Here is an 8,491-nt window from a genome sequence, read left to right as displayed (position 1 = left end):
CATCAGCGATCGCGATCGTGTTAGACGGGTGCTCGGCTACAGCCAGAGCCACAGCCACATACGACTATTATCATACCAGTACCAGTACCTATTCCATTTCATTTCAAACCTTTTACTACCTGCTTTCCATTTTTAATTTTCCAACCTATACCCGATACCGATGTCCTCGTACGAGTATACAATATACATACACTATCAATAGGTAAAGGTAGACTGGGCCATGGGCATGGGCAACTCCACCCTCAAATTCTTCGCAATATCAGACCTAAGCATTGTTACTACATAATTTCAACAAATTCTACTAAATAGACGAAAATACCGCAGCATCCTTTTAAAATGCGAAATAGGCGTTGGTGTTTACTATTTTCTAAACATTTTTCAAAACTACGAGTACCTATTCGAAAGAAAAAAACAACCTGTTAGATTGATTAAATCATTCGCGAAACTATCCACTCGTTGCTGCTAGCAAATAATGGAATCGTTTGAAAGTACATACATAATAGCTGGTTGAAAATTGATTAACTATGTACTTCAATGAAAGTGAAAGTTTTCAGAATTTTCGAAACCAAAAAATTAAAACAATAATCCGAAGACGTACATAAAACTTTCTTCAGTGTCTTCCCAACTCTCACAATATCCCATTTTGAAAAATGTAGATACATACGTATACGTATAACGAGATAGTCCGGCATATGACAATAGGAGTAATTGCACCCCCCTCCCCCGGCCGATCCTCCGGGGTCAACTTTTTTCTTAAAGAAGAACATCCTAAGGAACATTTTAAAGCAAACTTGCCCAAAAAAAAGTTGGCCTTACTTACAAAATGGCGGCCATTTTGATTGACAGGTCGGCCGAAATCGCAGATTTTGCGTTCCAATTCCAACATAGGACTTGCACGAAATTTTTCAAACCTTACAAAGGTAGATCGAAAGATCATGCAAAAATTTATGACCTGTCAAAATTTCAAGTGCTAAAATGCGTTTTTCGATTTTTGGCGAATTTTTGAAAATCCAATTTAGGCCAAAAATGAGGGAAAAATCAAAATTTTACCAAATTGACCAAGAAAGCTGAAATTTGGGATATACCCTATTTTCGACATGCCAAATCGATTGGAAACGGTTTCAACCCGTTTTGAGCAGTTCTGGAGCCTCCAAAAGATTTTTGAAACTCGAAATTCCCACAAAATTCCATCAAATTGGAGTTGTAAAGCTGAAATTTACTCTACACTCCAATTTCAACACCCTCTGAAGACGACTTCAGGTGGATTCAAGTCATTTCAGAGCCTCTAGCGACTTTTTTGAAAATTACTGGAGTCTCCAATAGATTTTTTAAACTTGTAATTTCCCCAACATTAATTTATCAAATGGAGTTGGCAAGCTGAAATTTACTTCGCAGACTACATGGTGGTTTCAAATGGTTTTAAAGCTTCCTGCTACTTTTAGGAAATTTCAATTTTCCGAAAAAACGTCATACAACCTTTCAAAAAGTCGCTGGAGGCTCCAAAACGACTTGAAATCCACCAGCAGTCCACTTCGTAGAGTATTGAAATTAGTTTGCAGAATGAATTTCGACTCTCCATCTCAGTTTGACGAAAAGTTTCAAAAATCTACTGGAGGCTCCAGTAACTTTCAAAAAAGCCGCTGGAGGCTCTGAAATGATTTGAACCCACCTGAAGTCGTCTTCAGAGGGTGTTAAAATTGGAGTGTAGGGTAAATTTCAGCTTTCCATCTCCATTTGATGAAATTTTGTGAAAATTTAAAGTTTCAAAAATCTGCTGGAGGCTTCAGGAATTTTCAAAAAGTCGCTGGAGGCTCCAAAACGACTTGGAATTCACCTGCAGTACTTCGTAGCGTATTGAAATTAGTTTTTAGAGTAAATTTCTGCTTTACAACTCCAATTTGATGGAATTTTGTGGGAATTTCGAGTTTCAAAAATCTGCTGGAGGCTCCAGAACTGCTCAAAACGGGTTGAAACCGTTTCCAATCGATTTGGCATGTCGAAAATGGGGTATATCCCAAATTTCAGCTTTCTTGGTCAATTTGGTAAAATTTTGATTTTTTTCCCTCATTTTTGGCCAAAATTTGATTTTCTAAAATTCACCGAAAATCGAAATAGGCACTTTAGCACTTGAAATTTTGACAGGTGATAAATTTTTACATGATCCTTCGATCTACCATTGTAAGGTTTGAAAAATTTCGCGCAAGTCCTATGTTGAAACGCAAAATCTGCGATTTCGGCTGACCTGTCAATCAAAATGGCCGCCATTTTGTAAGTAAGGCCAACTTTTTTTTTGGAAAGTTTGCTTTAAAATGTTCCTTAGGATGTTCCCCTTTAAGAAAAAAGTTGTCCCGGAGGATCGGCGGGGAGGGGGGGGGGGTGCGATTACTTCTATTGTCATATGCCGGACTAAGAGAGAACGAAATACTGAAAGCTCAATAATTAAAAAAACTGAATTGATAGGCGAATTTACGCTGGAGGGGAACAGAGGAGTCATATCTGAAAAATGACAGAATTTAAAAAATTTGTACAAGAATCGACTAGGTACATACCTAACATTTTACCCAAGTATGGAAAAAACTAACAAAATTTCAAATTTACATCAAAGTTAGTAAACCGATGAAACCACTGTAAATTATTGTAGAACTTACGCAAAATAAGTACTGAAAAAATTGACAAAACCAAAATAACAATTTTAAATGTTGTGAAAAGCTTCTACCCGGCAAAATCAACCAAAATACTCTCTAAATTTGAAACAGTAAAATTTCACGGTCAGCAGTAAAAAATTTTGAATGATTTTAGCAGTATAAGTACTTTTTTCACATGTTTATCCCAAGTGACGACATTTCGCCTTTTTTACAGTGAAATTTGACTGTTTCAGATTCAGAGAGTAGCCAAAAAATTGCGAAAAAAATTCGAGTAGAATTTACATTTCAAACGATTGAAAAAAACCAAATTGGCACCTATCTAACATTAATGGAATAAAATTGACGTAAATACGAGTATTTTGTAAAATTCAATTTTTAATATAAAATAATTTCCAACAGGTGAAAATTTTAATCGGAAGCAATCTCTCTAACTTACCGCACCCCGTATCAAGCTATCTCTATGTAGCTATGTATATCAACGCGATCTTCTTATTACGTTCAATAATCAAGTATATTGACTATAAAATATTCGGACAATTCTCATCGACGAGTAGGTAATAAAATAATTGATGAGACAAAATTTTAAATCTCGAAAACCGTCCGAAAATTTCACACTCGCAATATCGTACATAATCCTTACCTATTCCCACGCTGATACGCGTAAAACCTCTACTGAAACAAAACAAATAGCTAATAAGCATATCAACGAATCTTTCAAAATTGAATACCTATAACAACAGAGACCCTCTATGTTATCTCGTTTGACTATTCAAATGTCAAAACATACTAATGATACTAAGCTGTTCTCGAGCGTCCGTTTTAATTATTTAGATAATTTTCACAAAAACTGATAACATTCGCAATTTTTAAGAACAATAAGATGACCGTTTCTTTTTCTAAAAATGATCGTCCAAAACTTTCAGACGTTCTCACAGAAAGTCACGTCTTTCGAGTCGCAATATAAAGTTTCCGAGAAGAATTTCGCATTTCATCGCTAAAATACCCGAAAGAATACTTAACGGGTAGATATGTAAGTATTTGTGTGGTGCGCCACGATTCCTGTACCTATTTTACTGTTTATCAATTTTGATAACTGATCGTGGGAACTTCCTCCTCTGAGACAAGGAGCATGCCGAAAAAAAGTGCGATCATGCTGGCTTACTCTTATAGGCAATAAGCATACGAAAGCACTCGTCAAATCGCGAAAGAATACCTTTTCAAAAAATAGTATACTTGTACGTTTAAATTACGAGTAGAAAAAAGTAAGAATAAAAACACGAACAGTGTTAAATAAACAAACCGATTAAATTATGGAAATGAAAAGGATCGCCGAAAGGTGCCTATTGCCTATCCTTTCCTTTATGTATACATCGATGCGAGAGAGGTGAGGTCTGAGGTACGTGGTGGCCTTTTTTTTCGATTTCAATAATAAATACGGTTAAACCAAAGCATATACTACATTTATATAGATAACCTAGAACCATAGAACGGGGTGAAGCAGGTAAGATAAGGCGCGGATAATGAAGGATTACGCGACGGAGTATTTGAGAAAAAGGGGCGAGGGGTAAGGGTAAGAAAAAAGAGATCACGTGCAAGGAGTGATGCTAGACTACGGTTACTTTTAAAAACGAAAACAGAATAGAGAAGTCTTCCTTTTTATTCATATAGCCTGGACCGGGGTAGGCTATTTGGTATTTTTGTACGACGAGTATAAAGGTACGAGTACGAGTACGAGAGTATTTTACTCGTATACATAATACATAATATAATTTGGATCGGGAGGATTGGAAATAAGAAACGGGTGGCGGGTTTCTCATTCTCATTCTCATTCTCATACATATAGGTAAGGTAAGGTAAGGTAAGGTAATTGTAATACGCTATACAGATTACACAGACACACCACACTTCACTAAACAACATAGTGAATCACGTTCACGTTCACGTCTTGCACGGGGGCCACCGCCACCGCCACCGCCACCGCCGCCGTCACCATTTGTTACCAACAACCCGCTCCCGCGCGGCGAAGCGAGAGACGAAGCAAAGCAGAACCGTGGGAAAGCAGAAGGCCGCCCGTCGTAAGATCGCCTTAAGCGTCCCCTGGCCCCGGAACCAAAACAGCTACTAGGTTAAGACATCGCGTCCAATCATCTAGTGGTATGAAAACTTGCTCTCTAGCTGCAGACTATGGTAAACCATACTACCGTATACAATTTAGGTACATATAAACGGTACTATACGAGGTAATACTTGTACCGAGTACCGCGAGTAGGTACTTACTACGAGTAGATGATGGTACTTAACAGGCAGAAAGCAGAGCTGACGAGACTTGAAATGACCCCTCCATAAAAAAAATTTCGATACAAAAATTCAACGATTGAAATACGTATTTTCAAATTCAAACACCTGTACGATTTTCTCTCTTCTAGAGGTGATCCGAGCCCATCAAAGCAAAGGTCAGATTACTCCACTCGGATAAGAAGCGATTGGCTCCGTCCTAACTCGAGAGAATGGCCCCCACTCCCCACTCCACGATGAGCACACAGCCACCAGTGACAAAACCATACAGTTTGTAGCAAAATCAATTTGCACAACTCGCATTTGAGTATCCGAAACTGAGAAAAAAACACGACGAAAAAGACTCTTGAGGGGGGGGGGAGGAATAAAATTTCAATTGCCCCATTCGGTGCATTCGACCTAGTCCGCGCCCGTTTCGAATATTCTCCAGAAGATTCGCCATATCAGCCATATATGTATTGTGTAAGAGCTCGTAGCTCGATTTTGCAATTTCTTTGGTATAGGTCTACGTACTCGTACTTTTCTGAATTAGTTGGTATTTAGATTTACGTCATTCCGCGGCAACTCCTTTTATCACGTATAGCATTTCCAAAAATTGCGTTGAGTTGTTGACGCGCGTACACCGTACAACTTTGATCAAAAAAAAAATTACCGAGATATCGTCAAACGAGTCGGCAGGTACATACCTATAGGTATGCAACAACATACGAGTACGTACGTTTACGTCTACGTACAGAGGTACTAACTACTAAGTAGGTGATAAAAGAGAAAGAAACGAGAAATTAATAAAAATTACCAACGTGCGCACATATACCTATACGTGAAAAATGAACAGACAGACGCGCGTCAGTCGATTCAATTGCAAAGCATTACCCTCCCTGGACTTTTTTTTTTTTTTGTTGAAAGAAACCAAAAGAGAGTAGAATATTGATAAACACCACCTCAGGGGAGAAGTATTGATGGATCTGATCAGATTTGGTCACCGATTCACCAATTGAACTTGTCGAAAGTGGGCATGAACCAAAATTCTGCTGGCTATCTGAGTTTGAATACTTATGCAACCGTTCCGAAGCACATACGATCAGATCCTTTTCTAACTAACAAATTTTGTGATCTGTACAATTCAATTGTCTTAAAGTACCTACTATTAATGACGTTTTTATAATACTTACACTTCTGCTGAGCAACGCACAATTTTTAATTTCTAAAAAATTATCAATTTCTAGGTAGGCTTTTGAATAATTTATTACTTTTTTACGATTTCTCGGCTTTCACCGCCCCCCCTCCCGTATTTGTTGGTTTTGTTTAAAATATAAATTTTTTACTAATTTTGACCTCTTGATTGAAAACTAAGCGGTGCCAGGAGCCTCACAAGGTTGGAAAGAATTGAAGTGTAATAAAACACTATTATTTTATAAAGTCTATAAATTCATGTATCAAAATTTTTCTGCTTCAAGAAAATAGAAAAATATCAAAAAAGTTCTATAAAAACGATTCGGAAATTTTTTTTCAAATTAAAATTTCTGCGTCGAAATTCCTTCTAACAATTCCAATTTCAAAACGATCTTTTCAATTTTTCATTTCGTATTATTGCACAAGTCTATACATACAGTAAATTCCATTACCTATAATTTATTTGTTCTTACATTAATAAATAATCAACTCGACTTCCGTTTAATTTCATTCGCGAATTCAAAATATAAATTAATTAGTTTTATTGTGCTCAACAGAAAATCAAAATGATAATTATTTCAATAATTTAAGGCTATCAAATGAGATAAGAATAATGATTAAGAACTTACTAACCCCCCCCCCCTCCCAAAAAGTGGAAAGAATTTACATTCTCTAATTTGAACTTTAATTTAATCGAGGAAATTAGGTTAGCCAAAATACAACTCGAAGAAATTACTCGCTCTAGAATTTATTTTCATCTCGGATGAATAATTTCGAAGATAAAGTGGCGTGATTATCGAAAAGCGAGCGTAAATTTTCGTTCAAAGTGAACCAAAGCAGGAAAGCACTATTGACCAATCAGAGCTCTCGCTTCGCTTTCGACGTTCGACGCGACAACAATGGTGCAATGCCACGTGATCAAATGACGCGAATAAATTTCAATCAAAAAAATTCAATCGAGCTGCTTAAAAAACGAGAAGTTATCGAGTAGGCAAATTGAAATTTTTTTGCGTACTCAGAGGTACAGGTAAAGAGTAGGGCTAACGTAGCAGAGATCGAAACCTCCCTCCTCTCCTTCGAAATGATACGGTGGCGAGAAAATTTGAAAAGCTACGCAGTACGTAGCAACACAACCGACGACGGTGCGATTGCGATAAAAATAGAAAAATTCGGCAAAAAGCGAAAGGACGACTGACGAGGGAAGTTGGCCGCGACCTGTTGTCGTAAGCGTGCCTGGACCGTGCTCGGCGAGACGGTCGAACGTCGAACGTCGAACCGGTCGTACTCTCGTACTCGTACGTAGATTTGGAAGCCCTGGTCGTTGACTGGCAGTGGCACGGTATGGCAATGGCATGGCAGCGCGCTGTTATGCTGATGCTGCTAGCTGTCGAGGCACGACCGCGGCCGGGGCGGACGCGGTGAGAGGTACACTACGAATACCGTGGGAATGTTGCAGGCTGTACGCGGTGAAAACATCTTTTTATTCCGCACGTGCTTTATCTCTTTTATGCTTACGCGCGGTATGCGTTCTTCGTATTTCTCGCCGCCGCCGCTCCGTCTCACCTTCTTCTTCTTCTTCATCTTCTTCTTCATCTTCATCTTCATCTTCATCATCATCATCATCATCAGCATCATGTTGTGTATAGCCATTAGCCATAGCGTAAGTCTATAATACTCGTACGTCGTACATGTACGTGTACTTAATACGTACATACGTAAGTACATACACTGGTCTTTATTTCCAAACGTACATTACAGTATTAGTACTACTTACTTACAGATGAACTGCACAGTGCATATACCGTATTGTACGTATGTAAACAAATCTTTGCTCTTGGACCTTTCTTTTACCTACGCAGGTATTACACCAGTATCAATCAATCAATACTCATCGTCATCGATATCGCAACGCACAATCAAAATATACTTACTGTATGTAGATATGGTACGTTGAGTATGATAACCTTTGCAGAAATCATATGGTATCCATCTAATCGACAAACGCCAAGTACCTACTTATATGATTGTATTACCTATTGTTTCACATTAAATGGAGCAAACCACGCACACTCGTGCATTAACCTGTGAAGGAAGAAAAAAAAAGGTACTCGGAAAAAGTGGGTAAAAAATCGAAAACTTTCCACAAAAACTTGACGTTTGAATTGAAAAAAAAAATCTCTTCGGAGTTGATTTATATCGATTGAATAATTACCTAAGTAGGACCATCGAGGATAATTTCGGATATTCCGATTCAAAATCGGCCAAATGAAGGCAAAAATTGAATAAAATACCGTTAAAATGACTTTAAAACACTAAAAAAAGGATCAAAATTGTAATTTGATGAATCAACATATCAAATGATGTAATTCTAGAAAAAA

The sequence above is a fragment of the Planococcus citri genome, chromosome 4 (genome assembly GCF_950023065.1).
Source record: "Planococcus citri chromosome 4, ihPlaCitr1.1, whole genome shotgun sequence".
Lineage (NCBI taxonomy): Eukaryota > Metazoa > Arthropoda > Insecta > Hemiptera > Pseudococcidae > Planococcus > Planococcus citri.
This window is presented reverse-complemented; position numbering follows the sequence as displayed.